Source organism: Solanum dulcamara, chromosome 1 (genome assembly GCF_947179165.1).
Source record: "Solanum dulcamara chromosome 1, daSolDulc1.2, whole genome shotgun sequence".
NCBI lineage: Eukaryota > Viridiplantae > Streptophyta > Magnoliopsida > Solanales > Solanaceae > Solanum > Solanum dulcamara.
Genome location: NC_077237.1, coordinates 10,730,568 through 10,753,188, shown reverse-complemented (window position 1 = coordinate 10,753,188; position 22,621 = coordinate 10,730,568).

Here is a 22,621-nt window from a genome sequence, read left to right as displayed (position 1 = left end):
CTTCTTAAAAAGAAGATTGTATACTCTTCGAATGACAGAGTCCATGTCGATTACTGAACACATCAATACTTTGAATACTCTGTTTTCGCAACTTACAATAATGGGTTGCAAAATAGAGGGGACTGAACGTGCGGAGTTTCTACTTCAAAGTCTGCCTGACTCGTATGATCAACTCATCATCAACCTGTCAAACAATACGGATAGTCTAGTTTTCAATGAAATTGCAGTCACTGTCTTAAAAGAAGAAAATCGGTGCAAAAATAAGGAAGACATACAAGCAAGTTCGTAGCAAGCTGAAACTTTGATGATGGTGAGAGGAAGACCAACGGAATGTGGCCTCAGTGGGAGTCACAATCATGGTAGATTTCAATCAAGAAGTAAGAAGAATATCAACTGTTACAACTGTGGCAAAAAAGGACACTTCAAGAAAGATTGTCGGTTCAAGAAGAAGAGTGAACACCTTGAGTCATCAAATGCTCAAAGGAATGTTGCAAGTACCTCGGGTGATGGCGATATTTTATGTAGTGAAGTAATATCAGATAATAAAGGCAGAAAACGTTTCACTGATGTCTGGATCATGGACACAGGAGCAACATGGCACATGACTTTCCGGAGAGAATGGTTCCATCAATATAATTCTATCTCAGGAGGGCCTGTGTTCATGGGAGGGAATCATGCTTTGAATATTATTGGTATTGGGTCCATCAAAATAAAGATGTATGATGGCACGGTACACACCATTCAGGAGGTACGACATGTAAAAAACTTGAAGAAGAATCTATTGTCTATGGGACAATTAGATGATAATGGATGTTCATATATGACTCATGATGGAGTCATGAAAATATCAAAATGAGCGCTTGTAATGATGAAAGCAGAAAAACTTGCTGCAAATCTATATGTGCTTAAAGGTGAAACACACCAACAAGGAGAAGCATCAACCACATCAGCAAGTTCATTTGAAGAATCAACGATGATGTGGCATCGTAAACTTGGTCATATGTCGAAATGAGGTTTGAAGATTCTTTCTGAGCAAAAACTTCTTCGAGGGCTCGAAAAGGTTTCACTACCCTTTTGGGAGCATTGTGTTACCAGTAAGCAACATAGACTGAAGTTTAGTAGTTCCTCTATTAAAAACAAGAAAATATTAGATTTGGTCCACGGTGATGTCAGGCAAGCACCGGTGGAGTCCCTTGGAGGAGAGAAATATTTTGTGTCATTTATCGACAATTACTCCAAGAAAAGTTGGGTGTATCCAATCAAAAGAAAGGCTGATGTTTTTCCGATTTTCAAAGAGTTCAAAGCGCGGGTGGAACTTGAATCTGAGAAAAAGATTAAGTATTTGAGGACAGATAATGGAGGAGAATACACTGGTGATGAATTTGATAACTTTTGTAAACAAAAAGGTATTAAAAGACAGTTTACGGTGGTATATACTCCACAATAAAATGGAGTAGCAGAGCGGATGAACAGAACCTTGTTAGAACGAACAAGAACTATGTTGGCAATTGCAGGGTTGAAAAAACCATTCTGGGCAGAAGCAGTCAAAACCGCCTGTTATGTGATCAATCGATCACCATGAACCGCAATTGATCTGAAAACACCAATGGAGATGTGGATAGGAAAACCAGCTGATTATTCTCGCTTACATATATTCAGAAGTCGTACTTATGTTATGTACAACACCCAAGAAAAATCAAAGTTGGATTCAAAATCCAAGAAATGCATTATCTTAGGGTATGTTGATGGAGTTAAGAGGTATCGCTTATGGGATCCCACTGCCCGCAAGGTGGTAATCAGCAGGGATGTTGTGTTTTTTGAAAACAAGATACAAGCAAAAGAAGGTAGCACTTCAAAAAAAAATCAGAGACTAGTACAGTTGAAGTTGAAGAAATAAAAAAAGCTCAAGTTTCTTCTAAGGTAGCACCAGAGCACGAAGAACAAGAGCAAGCTGAGATCAAAACTCCACAAGTTCAATGGTCAACTAGGGAAAGAAGAGAACCAGCTTGGCACTCAGATTATTCTATGGAGGGCCATGTTGCATATTGTCTATTAATAGAGAATGGAGAGCCTTCAACTTTTCACGAGGCTATGAAAGGCCAAGAATCATCTTTGTGGATGGCAACAACGCAAGAAGAAATTAAAGCTCTTCATAAAAATAAAATATGGGATCGTATTCAATTTCCACAAGGAAGGAAGGCCATTGGAAATAAATGGGTCAATAAGATCAAACGCAATGAAAATGATCAAGTGGAGAAGTATCGTGCAAGATTGATGGTGAAAGGATCCACTCAAAAAGAAGGTATAAACTTCAATGAGATATTTTCTCTGGTGGTTTGACTCACAACAATTCGAGTGGTACTGGCGATGTGTGCTACAATTAACTTGTACTTGGAGCAGTTAGATGTTAAAACTGCATTTCTTCATGGAGAGCTTGAAGAAGAAATTTACATGCTTCAACCAGAAGGTTTTGAAGAATAGGGAAAAGAGAACTTGGTTTGCAGGTTGAACAAATCTCTATACGGTCTCAAACAGGCATCGAGATGTTAGTATAAGAAATTTGATTCCTTCATTATAAGCCTTGAATACAACAGACATAATTCAGATCCTTGTGTTTATTACAAGAGATTTGGTATGGCGATTTTGTTATTTTACTGTTGTATGTTGATGACATATTGGTAGCAGGCCCCAACAAAGATCGTCTCATGAATTTAAAGGTATAGTTGGCTAGGGAGTTTGAAATAAAGGACTTGGGACCAGTAAACAAGATTCTAGGTATGCAAATTCATCGAGACAGAAATAATAGGAAGATTTAGCTTTCTCAAAAGAACTACTTGAAGAAAATCTTGCGACGCTTCAAGATGCAAGACTGTAAGTCAATTTCTACCCCACTTTCTATTAATTTCAAGTTATCCTCAAGAATGAGTCCTAGCAATGAAGCAGATGGAATGGAGATGTTTCGAGTACCGTATGCATCAGCAGTAGGAAGTTTAATGTTCGTCATGGTATGTATAAGACCTGACATTGCACAAATAGTGGGAGTGGTTAATCGATACATGGCTAATCCTGGTAGAAAGCATTGGAATACCGTTAAGTGGATCCTGAGATATGTCAAGGGTACCTCAGATGCTGCAATGTGTTATGGAGGATCAGACTTTACTGTTAAAGGTTACGTTGATTCAGATTATGCAGGTGATCTTGATAAAAGCAAGTCCACCACAGGTTATATGTTTACTCTTGCTGGAGGAGCTGTAAATTGGATTTCAAAACTGCAATCTATCGGGGCTACATCTACGACGGAAGCAGAATACAAGCTAGCAAAGAGGCAATATAGATGCAGATGTTACTAGAGGAGCTCGGGCACAAACAAGAGAAGGTTGCTCTATTTTGTGACAGCCAGAGCGCTTTGAATCTTGCAAAGAATCTGACATTCCATTCAAGGACAAATCACATACTAGTTCAGTTCACTTTGTTCATGAGAAGGTGGCAGAAGACGGTGTGGATATTCAAAAAAATCACACTAATGACAACCTAGCAGATATGTTTACGAAGCCGATCAACAGTAACAAGTTTATATGGTGTCGATCTTCTGTTGGCATAGCAAAAACATAACATTGCAGTAATTGGGTAGAAAGGATAGTGTGAAGACTTAATTGATTCTCAATTAAATCTTCAAGTGGGAGAATGCAAGTTAGTCAAATACTATAAAACGCATTTTGAACGCGTAGTAAAAAAGGAAGGTGTAATACGTAGATTTTACGCGTTTCTAGTTCTTATAAATAGAGGGCCTCTTGCCCTCATTTAGATTATCCCACAAATCCAAAAGAGTAATAACACAAAGATAGTTATACACTAAGATAAATATTGTAGTCTTGAGTGTCCTCTTTAGTGAGTTATTCTTTTTACAAGAGAGATGTGTTAATTGTTGTTTTCTCCTTGTATTTGAGAGCAGTGTACTCCCATATTATCATAATAAGATTCTTCTACCCCGTGATTTTTCCCCTCTATCTGTTGGAGGGGTTTTCAGGTAAAATTCTTGTGTCCAATTTATTTTTATTATTTATTATCATATCAAACTTTAGGTGTAGCGTTTCCTCTCCCAAAAGAGAAGTCATATGATTATTCTATGAGCATTTTTTTATTGTTAAACCAAAAATCGAACCGACCAAAAATCGATAAAAAATATTTTATTGATTTGTTATAGATTAAACATATTTCAAAATCGAAAATCGATAAACCGAATCGATAATATATAAAATTAAATCGAACCGACCGATTCACATCCCTTAATCACGTGCATCAAATATTTTCTAGTGAAAAAAATTGTCTAACTAAAAAGACTACATGTCTCACAGCTCAATGTTTTTGTGTTATAGTGTATTTTTTTATTGAGATATTTTCTTAAATGACATTATTAGCGCTTGTTTTTATAAAATATAATGACACTTTATTTTATTTTCAAAATATAGCAGTATTGTCCTTTTAAAAGCTGTAAAATACATTATATTTGTGTGCGTATAAAATGGGATAATTATTGTTATACCCAAAAAAGAAAATTATTTATCATTAGATATTCATTACTTTCATACCCCTTGTCTTTAACTACTCGCACATTTGATACCATGAGAGTATATAAAATACTCTGATGGTATCAAACAATTTCGCTGAATCACTGTCTTTTCCTTCTTGATATCATCAGAGTATATTATAATCTGATGGTATCAAGAAGAAACTGATTGATACCATCATAGTATAATATACTCTAATGGTATCAAAGAAGAGTAGTGATGCTGATGTCATGCGCGAAATTAAAAGGGAAAAAGTGGGGTAAAAGGATAAATAATTTGGGTCATGAATCTATTAAGAATAAATAATTTGGATTGAGTCCAATTTAAATAAATAGTTTCACAATTGATCTATTAGTTGTAATTTTTCCTAAAATTTAATTCTAACTGAATCACTTGAATATATTATTTGATTGTAATTGTATGTGTGTGCGTATTTTCAAAGAGGAAACTGAATGTACTTATATGATCAACTGCATGTGTATGTACTTATTTTTAAAGTAGAAGCTTGAGATGTATATGTATATATGTGTGGTCAATTGAACAAGGCTGCGTCTTTAAACTCTATGTCCACATATTGGCCAATTGTATATGAAGTGTATTGTTGTAAATAGTTTTATGTATGGCGTACAAGGTAAGACCGCATATAATAGATCCTTGTGGTCGGGCTCTTTTATACAAAGTCAAGTATTTGTTCTTACATACGGTCATACAAAGGAATCATAACTTAGTGAACAGTTGATGTGCCGATATTTTATAAAAACCTTCAAAGATGGTGGTCTCCGGTGACAGAAACGACGACGAACTCCAATGATGGCAAATAGGTGAGGTTGGATGGACAATGACGACTAAATTTTTTAGATAAACGAATGTGTTATATAAAAATATTTATGCTATAAAATTACATAATCTCACTTTTTTTTATGATTGTTTAAAAGTATCACTGAAGAGTAAAATTTTTGCATCAAGTAATTTTTCTATTTTATTTGGTATATACTAGGAATTCAATTTTCACCGAAACAAAGTTAAGTTAATATTCTCATGTGTTTGGGTATGGAGGAAAATTTTGGCAAATGTTTTCTAATTTTCTCATGTTTGATTGGTTTAAATGTTTTGGAAAATATTTTTCAAATCAACTTACTTTTCTCAAATTTAAGGAAAATGACTTGCCTTTCAAAAGTAAGACGAACATTTTCCAAAACTCTTTCTCTATCTCACACCTCAACTTTCCACTCTAACACAAGTCTTGGATATCGATTCTTGATACTAATCTAAAATTTGACTCCTGATTATTGATTTGGGACCCGATTTTTGACCTAGATTCGAGACCCAACTCCTAGATCCCAGATTGAGTCGGGATCAGATCCCGAGTCAGGTGTTAGAATGAGGTTTTGAGTTAAATTTGAGATCGAGAGTTGACGTCAAGTCCAGGTCAAAGATCGAGTCCCACGTCAGGTCCTAGATTGGTTGGCGGTGTCAGGGTCGAATCCCATTTTAAAAGTTGGGTCCCAAATCAAGTATTGGAGTCGGATCTCAATTTGGAAGTCTAGTTCCAATTTGGGTGTCGGTCCCGGTTTGAAATCAGGTGTCAATCTCGATTTTGGTGTTGGAATGAGTTACGATATCGAATCAAGGTTTAGATGTTGGGTTGGGTGTCAATTTGGAAGTCGGGACCAGGTCAGGAGTTAGAGTTGAGCCCCGATTTAAAAACCAAGTCTCGGATCGACGCCGGATCTCGATTGGAAAGACAAATCTCAATTTTGGTGTTGAATCTTGATTCAGGTATCGAGATCGGTTGTTGTGTCCTAATTTGGTTGTCGGTGTCGGAGCAATTAAAGGTTCAAAAGTTGGGTGCAGAGGTCGGGTCCTGGTTTCGAAAAATGGGTCTTGGTTCGGGATCGGATCTTGAGTTTGATGTCGGATACTGGGTTGGGGTTGGATCTTGAGTCGGTAATCGATATTGGGCCTGAATCAGTCATTGGGGTTGGGTGTCAATGTCGACTCTAGTTTGAATTTTGGGTCTCAGGCCGGAAGTTAGGGTCGGGTCTCAAATAGAGGTCGAATCTTGGGTTGGAGTCGGGTCCAGTTCAAAAGTTAAGTCTTAGTTCTTGTAACACCCTAAAAATTTTTAAGCTAAGACCCGAGCCATTCTTCATATGCGTATAAGCCCGAACCCAATGACACTACAAGAAAATGCACTTAAAGCTACAAAACACATGGTAGCTAAATATGAAATTTTTCGTAGTTAAACAGTTTAGCTACAATATTTTGTTTTGTAGCATTCGTAGCAAGATGTAGCGTGGCTAGAAGTTAGCTACAAACTTTACATGGCCCGTGACTAAGAATTCATACTTACAACTCCAAATAAAAATTATTTGGAGCTTCAATGGAAATAAGTTTCTGCCACGAAAAATATACTTATAGAAAATTATTTTATCTTATGCCGCGATAAATAAAATTTGTAGCTATCTTTATATATAATAGCCACAAGGTATTGTATTGTAGCAAAATGATCTAATTTATTTGCCACAAAAATTTAAATTTTATAGCTAGTTCTGTGACTTATCTCGTGGTAGTACTCATATTTAGTTATGAATTTTAAAAATTCATAGCTATAACTTAATATATTTGCCATAAATATTTTCATATTGTAGCTAAAATTCATATCTTTAGCCATGAAATATATAGCATTGAAGCTTGATAAAAATTATTTGCTACGAAAAGTAAATTTTTTTAGCCATGTTCTTTATACGTGACAATTACAGGAACATATGTATACTTATAAATTCAAAATTTCGTAAGTAAAATTTCACACCTCATTGTCACGAGATATAAATTGTAGCTAAAAAAGATCTTCATTTGCTATGAAAATAGTATACATATTATGTGCGTGGCAATTTTATATGGCTTGTTATAAATTCAAAAAAAAAAGTATAGCTACTAATTATATAATGTAGCTGGAATTTGGCACGAAATTCATTAAAAAATTGGGCGGAGTATATTAAATTGTGTAATGAATACAATATTTTAGAGAAAAGACTTAATAAAGATTCAACAATGTCACTCATAATAGTGAAACATCATTTTACTCAAACATATCAATATTCTTTACAAGAGAAAATAGTAATTCTTGTTTCGTCAATTTTCATGCTTTCATCACTTGTTCAGAAACTGCAATAAAAATTAAAAAATCAAATAAGAGAATGACACAATAAATATTCAATTTAATTATTAATATGAATTTTATAAAAATAAATCACATATTTACTAAATTAGTGATATGAAAATATATATATATATATATATATATAAAGCTATTTAGGTTGGAGAACCATCTTCTTATCGATCTTGAGCTGCAACCATTATTCAAAAATTAAAGAAATAACATCAAGTAAAAATGTCTATAAAAGTAAAAAAAGATCAATAACATTTGTGCTGGTTGTAGCCGTACATATGTGCTACATCTTGTTTGACATGTGGGTTGCTTAAATTAGAGAGTATTTTTTTAAAAAAAAATTCCAAATACTTGACCGACTGCGTCTATTTGTGTAATGTCGGAAAAAGACGATTTAAAATTAATTTTAATTTTTAGAGAAAAATCGATTTTAGAAAAAAGAGTCGCTACTTAATTTTTTAACGAAATTAAGAAAACTTAATTGAAAAAACATTAACAGATTTAAGACTTAAAAAATTAGAGAGAATGGGTAAGAGTTCCAATTTCCACTTTGAGAAGGTGTTAACACTCAAACAATGGTCACTAACGTACGGTTATCCGATGATTTAAAAACTATTTGACTAACTTTGACAAAATTACTCGTAAATGGTAAAGATACATAAATTTATTTGAACAATAAATCAACTTGAAATACTTGAGATAATTTATCAAGAAAACAAACTCTATTAAATGACTAAGTAAAGGAATTTTAAATATATTTAAAGAGAAGTAGTAGATCTAATGTATTTTAACTAAATTAAAAGCGATTAAGACTTTGATTAAATAAGAAAAATTACTTGAGCTATTTAGGGAAAATCAATTTAGAAAAAGACACTTTAAACTCAATTGATTTGAAAGAACATCAACTTGAAACCTTTAAGATAATTTGAAAGAAAATTCTATTTGTCAAAATATCTAAGTAAAAGAAAACACTTAAATAAAATCATTTTAAAAGAATAAATTAATAGAAGAAATGGTTTCTCTTTTAGGGGAGTTTAATTAAGTTAAACCAAACTAAATTAACCTCTACGCAAGTATAAATAAATTATTACAACCTGAATTAAATATAAATGAATAAAGTATGAACTAAGTTGTTGGGTCACCTGCGTTTTCAGCCTTAGGCCCAATTTCACTATATATCGCGACTGTATATATACTGTAGATCAGTGTATACAACACTATTTTCATGTACACTGTATACATCCAATTTTCAGCTCATTCGGAGAATTCTGAGGATCCTTGAGGGTTGAACCTGGGAAATTCTGAAATAGCTAGAAAATTTTGTAGTTAACTCTAAACTCTGACGTTGCTGAGGATTATTGAGGATTACTTTGAACTTCTAACAATGCAATGGCTCATTTGAAGTTAGCTTTGAACTTCTGAAGTTGACTAAGATCTTCTGATGATGCTACGGATCATTTGTACTTAGCTTCAAATTTTTGAATTTGACTAAGATCTTCTGATGATGCTTAGAGTCGTTTGAAATTAACTTCAAATTTCTGATCATGTTTTGATGAAATTTTTGAGGTCATAAAGAACCCCAAGTCAGTAAAGTAGTTAACCAAAAATATTTGTCCTAGTTAAATGTGTTAATGAATCTCGAACTATTGATAGGAGATTCGTAGAATTTTTGAGACCCTCTCATAAAGTCTGTCCCATTTACTTTTTTCGATGCACCTTTAGTCTTGACTTTTCTATAGAAAGATCTTCTTAAAAAAATTTGAGTCCCCCTAAAAACTTATGTAATGACCCGTTAGGTCATTTTGAGAACGAATCCTCCTCTTTTCATACGAGATCCTTTCCGTAAAATTTTAATGGGTTATTTGGACTATTCGGTAACTTTGATTAATTAGTTGAGGGATAATTTTAGAGAATTAATTTAATTGATTGGCTAAAGTGTTAATTTATTTAATACCCTATACCACTTTTCTTATATTTATTAAAATAGGTTAGTAGAGTTTGTAAATTTTAATACATAATTAGTTTGGAAAAGGAAAAAAAATAATAAAAAAAAGAAAAAAAAGAATTATATATATAGATAAAATCTGATGGCCTAATGCCATCAGATATAACGAGGAAATCTGAGAACAGCGACGAACAAGAAAGAACGCAGGAACAAAAAAAAATACGGAGAAAGAAAGAAAAGAAAGGGGAAAAGAAAAATAAAGAAGGAGAGAAAAATAGAGATTTTCATTCTAAAGCATCAAGGTAATTATTCTCATCCTTTTCATTAAATTTTCATGTGATTATGAACATATTTTTAGGGTATATTGGTGGAGAAACAATGCTGAAATAAGAAAATATGACCCTATTGTTTTTCACATAAAATCTTGATTTGAGGGTCGAATAACGATCCGTTTTAGCTGAAATTTGACATGTGATTTTATTTTATCATGAGTGAACATAATCGGAAAGAAAATTTCAGATTTGACTTCAATGACGTAGAATGAGTTAGTTCCCGAATTTTGATATATTGAGATAGATAATTAAATATTAGGTATATTATATTTTATGAATTCCATTAAATTTATGGTATTGAGGAAATTAGAACCTAACCCTAGGCTTAAAAATTTGGAAATATGAGAGTTGACATGTTATTTGACATCAACATTAGAAACTTGATTATAGATTTGGGTAGGTTTTGGGTCTAGGCTAGACATATAATAATATGGGTGTTGTTAGTTTCAAAATCTTATTGTGGTTATTTATTTAATTAGATTATACTTATTTGGAGGCCCAACAAAAATGGAAGGCTCAAGTACCGGAGTAATTGCTTGATTAATTAAGGCAAGTGAATTTCTAAACCTCAGTTTAAGCTTATAGATGCTTGTATTTCCGTGTTATGTGTACTGGGGAGTAATGAAAATTGAACTGGATTATTGACTGTATAATTGGCCTTAAAAAATATGGAGATGAGGGGTAAAAAATGGTGATCTAATGACATGTATTGGTGAAATTGATATGTTGTGATTATGGGTTTACTTTGGACATGTGAAATGACTATGTTGATGTGAGATAGAAAAAAATATTATTGTTGTCATGTTATTATTGTGAATTATATGAACATGAATTGATTGCATTGGTTCTGACATATTGTGTTGAGACTGAAAATAATATGAAACAAAAAGAGTCGGGCAACACACTCCGTGGCAGGTAATATGAAATAAAGGGGTCGGGCCACACGCTCCGTGGCAGGTATTATGAAACAAAGGGGTCGGGCCACACGCTTCATGGCAAGATATATATATTGAGGGGACAGGCCACACGCTCCATGGTAGGTTACATAGACAGAAATGTCCCCCATGGGTTCCGGACTGTAATTCAGTGGATGTGTACCGATAGGACAGACATGCATCATCTTATTGCATTGCATCGCATTTTGTTGATATTTGTGAATTCGTGTTTACCCCTTTATTGCTTTGTATATGATGAACTTGACTTGAGATGATTCATTGATGAGGTTATTGATGAGTATTCGTGGACTATGTTGCTGTTGTTATCGTACAAGTGTAGAGTTGGACTGATTTTATGCAGGTTATAGTTACGGAGGTTCGGTTGGGAGGACATGAGTACTTGTGTCTATCAAGTTTGGCTTAGTTTTAGTTATCCACTTGCTGAGTACCGTGTTATTTGGTACTCACCCCTTGCTTCCACACTTGTGTAGGTTGTGAGCCGGACCTGCTTGATCTTCTAGAATTTTCTACCACTTCTGAGGCTATCATTTCGAGTGTTGAGGTAGCTGTTACATCCATCTAGCGGACGCCTCTTACTCTTTTAATATGTTTTAATCCTATTTTAGATACAAAGACATTATGACTGTATTTTCTTTCATATTTCAGAAATGTATTAGTGGCTTATACACATGACAACCAATCTTGAGGAGTTTGAGTTTGTTTTACTTATTTTCAGTTAAGTTAAATTTGGATTTATTTCTTTTTCTTCCGCATCTATTTTTCATTGGTTATTAGGCTGACTTATCTCAGTGGGTTGAGATGAGTGTCATCACACCCGGATTCGGGTCGTGACAAATTATGTCCCAATTTTTATTATAAATAGAAAACTTACGGAAGATATGATTGAGCCGCGCCTACGTATCCCGTTGAGGAAGAAATCAAGTCAAACGTAGTTTCCCTCTCAGAAGGCAAATGATAAATAGAAAATTTAAATAAAAAATGACTGAGACCGACATAGGCCGCCTACGTATCTCATTCTTGAGAATTCAGGTCAGACGTAGTTCAAATATCCAAAAGGGATATTGAAAATAAATAAAAGGGTGGGCGAAGCCGACAGAGGCTGCCTACGTATCTCATTCTTGAGAGTTCAGGTCAGACGTAGTTCATTTAAAAAGAGAATGGTTAATTTAAAACAAGCAGCCATAGAAATGATTACAAGCAATGACACAATTACAAAAAAAGAGATAAAAGGAAACTCTGAGTCTTCACACATTGTATCTTTTGACAACATCTGAGTTGATTGGTTTTGGCCACTCTTGGCCATCCATTTCTGACAAAATCAGGGCACCTTTGGACAATGTACAGTCCTTTCCAATTTGGTGCAAATTTGTCCTTGTACTTATCTTGATGGGTGAAAATGCGTTTGAGGACCAATTGTCCTTATTTTAATGTTCGGGGCTTACTCGTTTGTTGAAAGCACGAATCATTCTCTGTTGATATAATTGACCATGGCAGACAACGGTTATCCTCTTTTCATCAATCAAGGCTAAGTGTTCAATCCAGTTGCAAACCCAATCGGCATTACTCAATTCGGCTTCTTGTATGATTTTTAACGAAGGTATTTCAATCTTGGCTGGTATTACGGTCTTTGTTCCATAAACTAGCAAGTATGGAGCGGCTCCGATTGATGTTCTGATAGTTGTAAGGTATCCTAGCAAAGCATATGGTAACATTTCATGCCAACCTCTGTGATTGTCGATCATCTTTCTCAAGATCTTTTTGTTGTTTTTGTTGGCAGCTTCTACGACTTTATTCATTTGAGTGCGATAAGCAGTTGAATTTGGTGGGTAATCTTGAATTGCTCACACATATCTTTCATCAAATGACTGTTGAGCTTTGCACCATTGTCTATGATAATTGAATCAGGTATTCTATAACGACAGATCAAGTTGTTACGGACGAAATCAACTATGACCTTCTTCATCACAGACTTATAAGAAGCTGCTTCCACCCACTTGGTGAAGTAATCAACGGCAACCAAAATGAATTTATGTTTGTTAGAGGCGATTAGCTCTATTGGACCAATGACATCCATGCCCCCAGCTACGAATGGCCAAGAAGAACCCATAATATTGAGTCTGTGAGAAGGTACTTAAATCAAATCACAGTGCACTTGACATTGATGGCATTTTTGCACATATTTACAACAAACATGCTCCATAGTCATCCAAAAATAATCGGCTCGAAGGATTTTATTTCCCAAGGTAAGTCCATTCATATGAGTACCACAAACTCCAGTATGAATCTGTTCAATAAGTTTCGTAGCTTCAATATCATCGACACATCTGAGAAGTCCCATATCTGGAGTCCTCCTATACAGGATTTCCCCACTTGAAAAGAAATTGTAGCCATTCGGTGTATTGTCTTCTTTTGATTGAATGTTGCTTTTTCTGGATAAGTTCTAGTTTCTAGAAACTTTTTTATGTCAAAATACCAAGGCCTTCCATCTAGCTCCGTTTCGACATGTGAACAGTGAACGGGTTGTTCTTTCAAATATATCTCGAAAGGATCAATATAACTTGTATCCGGATGTTTGATCATTAAGGAGATAGTAGCAAGAGCGTTAGCAAATTCATTCTGCAACCTTGGAGTATGCCTAAATTCGATCTTACGAAATCTTTTACACTTCCATTGCACTAACTTTACGTATGGTGTAATTTTTGAATTCTTCAAAGCCCATTCACCCTGAACCTGATAAATCAGCAATTCTGAATCTCCAATTACTAGTAATTCTTGAATGTCCTTATCGATGGTCCTATTTAGACCCATGATGCATGCTTCATATTCAACCATGTTGTTCGTGCGATGAACTTAGAGTTTGGCCGCCATAAGATAATGTTGGCCAGATTTTGATATTAGGGCCGCTCCAATTCTGTTTCCTTCATGATTCACCGCCCCATCAAAGAATACCATCCAATTAGGGTAAGCCTGGGAGTACCTTCTCCTACAAATGATACCTCTTCATTGAGAAAATAAGCTTTGAGCGGTTCATACTTTTCATCGACTGAATTTTCTACAAGATGATTGGCTAAGGCTTGTACCTTTATTGCCTTTTGGGTCACATACACAATATCAAATTCACTCAACAACATCTTTTATTTAGCTAATTTTCTCGTTGGCATCACTTTTTGGAAAATATACTTCAGAGGATCCATCTTGGAAATGAGGTATGTAGTGTTTGAAGACAAATAATGTCTCAAATTTTGAGAAATCAAAGTTAAAGCACAACATGTCTTCTCTAAGAGAGTATAGCGGGACTCGCATGGAGTGAAGTTCTTGCTTAAGTAGTAGATTGCTCGCTCCTTATTTTTGTCTCATTATGTTGACCTAGCACACATCCAAATGTGTTATTTGAGACAGACAAATATAGCTACAATGGATTTCCTTCCCTCGGAGGAACTAACACGGGTGGTTTATATAAGTAACTTTTGATAACATCGAAAGCGGTTTGACACTTGTCGGTCCATTTTGTCAGTGCATCTTTTTTCAACAACTTAAAGATAGGCTCACAAATTATCGTGGACTAAGCTATGATTCAACTAATGTAGTTCAATCTTCCGAAGAAGCTCATCACTTCTTTCTTGGTCTTTGGTGGAAGTAATTCTTGAATCGCTTTGATTTTAGCGAGATCAAGCTCGATACCCCTTTTACTAATTATAAACCCCAATAAATTATCGACTGGCACTCTAAAAGCACATTTTACGGGATTTAATTTCAAGTTGTATTTACGGAGACGACCAAAGAACTTCTTTAAGTGAGTCAGATGATCCGAACTCTCGCAGGACTTGATGATGACATCATCCACGTATATTTCGATTTCCTTGTGAATCATATCATGAAAGATGGTCGTCATGGCTCTCATATAAGTCGCACCGGCGTTCTTGACACCAAATGGAATCACTGGATAATGATACACACCCCATGGCATGATGAAAACTGTCTTTTCAGCATCTTCTTTATTCATTAAAATCTAGTGATAACTCATGTAGCAATCCACGAACGACTGCATCTCATCCTTGGGACAATTATCAATAAGAATGTGAATATTTGGCAATGGGAAGTTATCTTTAGGGATAGCTTTGTTCAGATCTCTATAATCAACAAAAAAATATGATCTTGCCATCTTTCTTAGGCAGCGGAACAATGTTGGCTAACCAAGTCGGATACTGCGTCACTTCCATAACCTTTGTTTGAATTTGTTTGGTAACCTCTTCTTTGATCCGCAAACTCAAATTTAGCGTGAACTTTCGAGTCTTTTGTTTTACCGGATGGCGATCCTATTGATCGATAATTTACGAGAAACAATGTCTATATTCAGCCCTGACACATTATCATAAAATAAGAACATACATCGATGTATTCTCTAAGCAAACTGATAAGTTCCTTCCTCTGAGCTCATTTCTGTAACGTTGGGAAAAGACGCTTTAAAATTAATTTTAATTTTAGAGAAAAAAACATTTTTAGAGATAGAGTCACCATTTAATATTTAAAAAAATTAAGAAAACTTAATTTGAAAATCTTAACATATTTAAGTCTTAAAAGTCAGAGAAAATAGGTAAGGGTTGAAATTTCCACTTTGAGAATGTGTTAGCACTCAAAATTGTTGCTAACGTGCGGTTATCCGTCAATTTGAAAACTTATATTTTTGACTAAATTTGAGAATAATTTACTTATAAATAGTAAAAATAAATAAATTTATTTGAGCAATAAATCAACGTGAAATACTTGAGATAATTTATCAAGAAAACAAACTCTATTAAATGACTAAGTAAAGGAATTTTAAATATATTTAAAGAGAAGTAGTAGATCTAATGTATTTTAACTAAATTTAAAGCGATTAAGACTTTGATTAAATAAGGAAAACCACTTGAGCTATTTAGGAAAAATCAATTTAGAAAAAGATACTTTAAACTCAATTGATTTGAAAGAACATCAACTTGAAACCTTAAAGATAATTTGGAAGAAAATTATATTTGTCAAAATGTCCAAGTAAAAGAAAATAACTTAAATGAAATCATTTTTAAAGAATAAATTAACAGAAAAAATGGTTTCTCTTTTAGGGGAGATTAATTAAGTTAAACCAAACTAAATTAATCTCTACGCAAGTATAAATAAATTATTACAACCTGAATTAAATATAAATGAATAAAGTATGAAAAATTGGCTTAACACTTTGTTTCTGTACGCCTGGACTAAGTTGTTAGGCCCAATTCCACTGTATATCGCGGCTGTATATATAATATATATCATTGTATACAGTACTATTTTCATGTACACTGTATACATCCAATTTTCAGCTCTAATAACCTGTAAATCAGGGTCCCTTTTCATTTTTTTTGAAGAGGATGACTCGAAAAAAAGGTATTTGACCCTCCGTAGCTCAACGATGAAATGCAAATAATGGAGAAAGTCCATATTGAACTCGGACGATGGTTCAAACAATAAACAAAAGAGATAAAATTAGTAAATGAATAAAGAGAAAACAATTGAGATATGATTCTTATTAATTGAATAAAAGATATTTAGACATCTTATTTTTAAGTGCAATCATTAGGATCTAAAGTAAACCAATATGAACTTGCATCTAAGCATGAGATACCCCATTAATTCTAATTAATCATGTGTTGTACGAAGAGACCGATTCATGCATGATATTTAATAATACAAATATGAGCTATTGTATATTAATAAACAAACATATATATGGCATATGCATTATAACTTAACAGTAAATGTATAGGGACAACACAACTCATAATCCAATTGACACTAAATTCAACTTGGTATGGTTAGAACTCAAGGCATAAAAATGAAATATCAAGACACACATATGTATATATACATAACACTAAAAAAGATCACACATGAACACAATGATATAACATAGTGACTAACAACATGCATATATGTAGGAAAAAAAGAATATAGAAATATATTCAAGTATCTAAAGGAAATGGAATTAACCTATACATTATACTAACATAAATCTTAAAGCAAGATTTAAACCAATTAAGCCATGAAAGTTTTGACTAACTAGTAACTTAAGCATATATTTATTATCTAAATCATGATAAAAGAAGAAATTGAAAACATGAAACTTATATCGTCAAAGAAAACTATTTGAAAAAATAATGAACAAAACTAAGAACTTTCACATAATTGATAAAAATAGCACTACACTTCAAGCAAGCCAAGAAATTTCTATCATTAATCTAATTAATCTTAACACATGCTAACTAAAAAACAACATTACGAACCAACTAAATAGAAAACATGAAATAATTAAATAAAATAATGTTGAGAAAAGATGTTACCTCTTTTCGGTCAGCGACTGAGACGAACGAGTTGAAGCTTCTTCACTACCACAAATGGAGTTCCGATGAAAGCTTGAACTCAAAAATAAAAGGACTCAAAATCTTTTTGTTATTGGAATATTTTTTTAAAAAAATTGCTTCTCTGTTCTTATCAATTTTGTGTAAAATCCAGCTCCTATTTTTCTTCTCTATTTTTCGTCCTCTTACAGTGATTACGACGATGAAAATTTATAGAAAAAATTATGTCAAAAAATAGGGGAAAACGGGATGAAATTTTAGATAGAAATTAGGAATTTTGATGATTTGAAATTCAAATTTCTCTCTGCGAATCACGACATCAATCACGCGTAGAAGAATTATTCTTTCTCCTCTCCGTCTGGTTTTTTGTTGCAGTATTTTTGTGTTGTTTGTTTTTGGTATTGTTGATTGTTGGATGATTTGGCGTGAAAAAAATGAAGGAATATTTTAAAGGGAAAACTGTACAAAATGGACCTTTTAAATAAACTATTTACCACTTCATACACTTTTCCTAAATAATTCTTTATATACCCCTTCAGCCAAACTAATTATCCATATACCCCCTTTAATTATTTTTAAATTCATGCGCTGACGTCGTATTGATGTCAGTGTCCACCCTACATGATACCGATGAAGTATCACAAAAGATTAAGCTCAATCCTATATTTACTAATTAGTTAATAAATAAGATTGTGATTTTAATAAATTTCTCTTAATTATTTTATTTTTATTTCTTAAAAAGAATCTCAATCCTATGTAATACCGATAAGGTATCAATATATTGTTATGGTATCATTGAAAAATTTAAAAGTGTCTCGTTAAGAATTTTCAATAGTATTATAATATACAAATCTATTGTGATAGTATCATTCATATAATATCGAATGATTTAGAAAAATCTTTATGATACCATCACAGTATATATATGATACAATGCTATTATATATGATATTATGTAATGGCATCATTGATATTCACATACTACGATGGTATCGTAAATGATTTGAGGAGTGTTACTGATTATATGAAACAATCTTTAATAATATCATGCCAATATATGATGGTTTCATGGAGATGTAGCTGAAGGATTGAAGTAGATATACTGTGGTGGTATCATTAAGGACTGAAACAACCTCAATGATACCATGTCAGTATATATAGATATACTGTGGTGGTATCATTAAGGACTGAAGCAGCCTCAATGATACCATGTCAATATATTGATATTGCGATGGTATCTTACTCGCGAATCTCATGCTTTGGGGTATGAATTATAAAGGGGTATTTATTTGTAGTTATTTGAATTTTATGGGGCATGAGCTTAGTTTTTCCTATTTTAAAAGAGTGTATTTGGTAGGAGTAATGATGAGTTTGGAGGGATGAAAAAAAAAAGGAAAAAGGTGGGGTTGGAGAATAATGATGGGAATTTTGAAGAAAAAAAAAGAGAATTTGGGAGGTGGAAAAAAAAAAGAAAAAAGGGGTGGATTGGGATGTTTGGAAATTAATTAAGAAAAATTTGGGTGGAATTCGGTGGAAATAGAGTTATAAAAATTAATTGTTGGGAAAAAAGAAATGGGTTAAATGAGAAAAGGGATTGATCCGAAAAGAGGCTAAATTTGTAATTAGGAAATAACCATATGGATTTCAATTATAGGCAATTGAATGAATAAGTTAGCCAAATTGAGTTTAAGGGAATTCGACTAGAATTGAAATAAGATGAAGTAACACAAATTAATTAACAAGCTTCTTAATCCTAACAAGATAAAGTAAATAACTTAGTTATAAACTAAGTAATGCAAAAATATAAGCTACTAATTTACGAAATGATTAATAAAATTAAAATCTTTTGAGATCATTTTTGAATATTTATAAAAGCTAATAATTATACATAATTATGTATAACTATATATATCATTCAGAGATTATAAAAAATGATAAATTACTTCAAATTGTTTAAAATTGAAGAAACTTGATTATTAATTTACGTTGTGGATGGTCAAAATTGAGTGTCAACAATTAGTCTGTCAATTTGTTGAAAAATGATAATGGCTCTCTCGGCAATGATATGATAATGATGATGACCCTCTTGGCAATGATATGATAATGGTCCCCTTGACAATGATATGATAATGGCCCTCTCGGCAAAGATATTACTACTTCCGATAATATAATATGAATGACCCTCTTGACAATGATATTACCGCTTTCGGTAATATAATATGAATGGCCCTCTTGGCAATAATTTTATCACTTTTGGTAATATAATATGAATGACCCTTTTGGCAATAATATTATCACTTCTGCTAATATAATATGAATGACCTTCTTGGCAATGATATTACTACTTCCGATAATATAATATGAATGACCCTCTTGATAATGATATTACCACTTCTGATAATACAATATGAATGACCCTCTCGGTAATGATATTACCACTTCCGGTAATATAATATGATAATGACCCTTTTGGCGATGATATTACCACTTTTTGTAATATAATTTGAATGACCCTCTTGGCAATTATATGATAATGACCCTCTATGTAATGATATTACCACTTTCGATAATATAATATGAATGACCCTCTTGGTGATAATATTACCACTTTTGGTAATATAATATGAATGACCCTTTTGGCGATGATATTATCACTTTCGGTAACATAGTATGAATGACCCTCTTGGCGATGATATAATAATGATGATGATGTCCTATTGATAGGATGATGATGCTTCATTAGTAGGAACGATGATGCTCCATTGATAGGATGATGATCGATATTTTTCAGATGTTGATATTTGATTGATTTTTGGCATGATATCGGATATTTTGGCTAGTTTCACTTCAAACCCTCTTCGGTATTTGATGCGACTTATGTACGCCCATCAAACATCTTTGACGCTGGAAAATATAATTTGACGTCATTATAGATATTTGCATGTCTTGAAAGTGGCTCTTTCGCCTGTTCCTGTACTCAAAAGGAAACAAGTAATAGACCATTGTCGTTCTTACTAGCGACTGGTAAACAAAAACTTTTAAAGAAAAATTCTTGAGGATGTGTTCAAAGTGCCTGATCACTTCGACATTAGTGTGCGAATATCATCCTTATTTTCTAACACTTTATATTCTTTGTGACTTATTATTTGCTAGGAATTTGAATGAGGCATTGTTGCTCGTATTTTGAATTGCTTCTTTTTAGCTGATGAATCCTAATGACTTTTCTTTTTTCACTAAAAATTATCACTTTTGAAAACTCTTTGTTCTTGCTGAACGGAGGGATATGATGATCCTTTATAAATCTGCATCCGCAGAAAATTTATTAGTTATGATTGAATTGATTTGTGTTGAATAATTCGTTTGTTTGCTCTTTGTCTTACTATCTTCTATTGCTTGCTCTGATTCTCCACTTATCGGTCTATACAACAACAATAACAACCCAATGAAATCCCACAATGTGGGAACTTCTCAGTCTATTTAAAACGAAAATGTATTTATGCAAAAAATATTTGATGTATTAAAAGCTTTTAAGAAAGATGAGTTTTTGAAAAGCAATTTGTAAAGGGTCACTGCCATATGTCATGTCACGCATAGCTTAGATGAGCGTCCTTGGTTCAAAGCTTTAAGCATGTCTGATAGCTTGTTAGAAGAATTCTGAGAATCCTTGAGGGTTGAAATTGAAAAGTTTTGACTTAGCTGAAAATTTTTGTAGTTGACTCTGAACTCTGATGGTGCTGGAGATTGTTGAGTTTGACATTAAACTTCTAATAATATTGGGGATCGTTTGAATATAATCTTGAACTTTTGAAGCTGACCAAAACCTTCAGATGATGCCGAAGATCATTTGTAGTTAGCTTTAAATTTCTGATCATGTTAAAAATATTCAAAACTACTATTAAACGTGTGATACTGCTTGATAAATTTTTGAGGTCATCCTAAAAAAATTCTGTCCTAGTTAGATGTCTTGGTAAATATCAAACTACCCAAAAGATAATTGTCAAAATTTTGAGACCCTCTCAAAAATTCTGTCCCAATTTTTTTTCTTGATACACCTCAGTCATGACTTTTCTATAGAAAGATCTTCTTTGAAATTTTTAAGTCCCTATCAAAACTTTTATCTAGTTTTTATTATAAATAGAGAACTTACGGGAGACATGACTGAGCCATTGTGGCGCCTACGTATCCCATTAAGGCAGGAATCAGGTCAAACGTAGTTCCTCTCTAGGGAGATAAATGAGAAATGGGAGATTTTAATAGAAAAATGACCGAGACCAACATAGGCCGCCTACGTATCTCATTCTTGAGAATTCAGGTCAGACGTATTTCAAACTCCAAAAGGAGATATTGAAAATAGATAAAAGGGTGACCGAAGTTGACATAGACCACCTACATATCTCATTCTTGAGAATTCAGGTCAGGCATAGTTCATTACAAAGAGGAGGGTTAATTTAAAAATAAACAAGCACAGAAAGGATTACAAGCAAACGACAAAATTACAGGTAAATGATAAAAGAAAACTCTGAACATTCAAACATAGTATCTCTTGATGGCATCTGAGTTGATTGGTTTTGGCCACTCTTGGCTATCCATTTCGAACAATATTAAGTCACCTTCAGATAATACTTTGCGAACCATGTATGGTCCTTGCCAATTTGGCGCGAAATTTCCTTTATACTTATCTTAATTTGGAAAAATGCGTTTGAGAACCAATTGACCAACTTCAAACATTCTTGGTCTCATTAGCTTGTTAAAAGTATGAATCATTCTTTGTTGGTACAATTGACCATGGAAAACGACGGTCATTCTCTTTTCATCAATCAAAGCCAAATGTTCAATTCGATTACGAACCTAGTCTACGTTGCTCAATTTAACTTCTTGAATGATTCTCAACGAAGGTATTTCCACTTCGACAGGAATTACGGCTTTTGTCCCATATACTAGCAAATAAGGGGTTGCTCTAATTTGTGTTCTCACAGTCGTTCGGTAACCTAACATAGTATATGGCAACATCTCATGCCAATCTTTGTGATTGTCAATCATTTTCCTCCAGATCTTTTTAATGTTCTTATTAGCAGCTTCTACTGCTCTATTCATTTGAGGAAGATACGTGGTTGAGTTTCGATGATTAATCTTAAATTGCTCACATATCTCTTTCATCAAATGACTATTGAGATTTGCTCCATTATCGATAATGATGGAATTCGGTATTCCAAATCTACAAATCAACTAGTTACGGACGAAGTCTGCTACTTCCTTCTTCGTAATTGATTTATATGA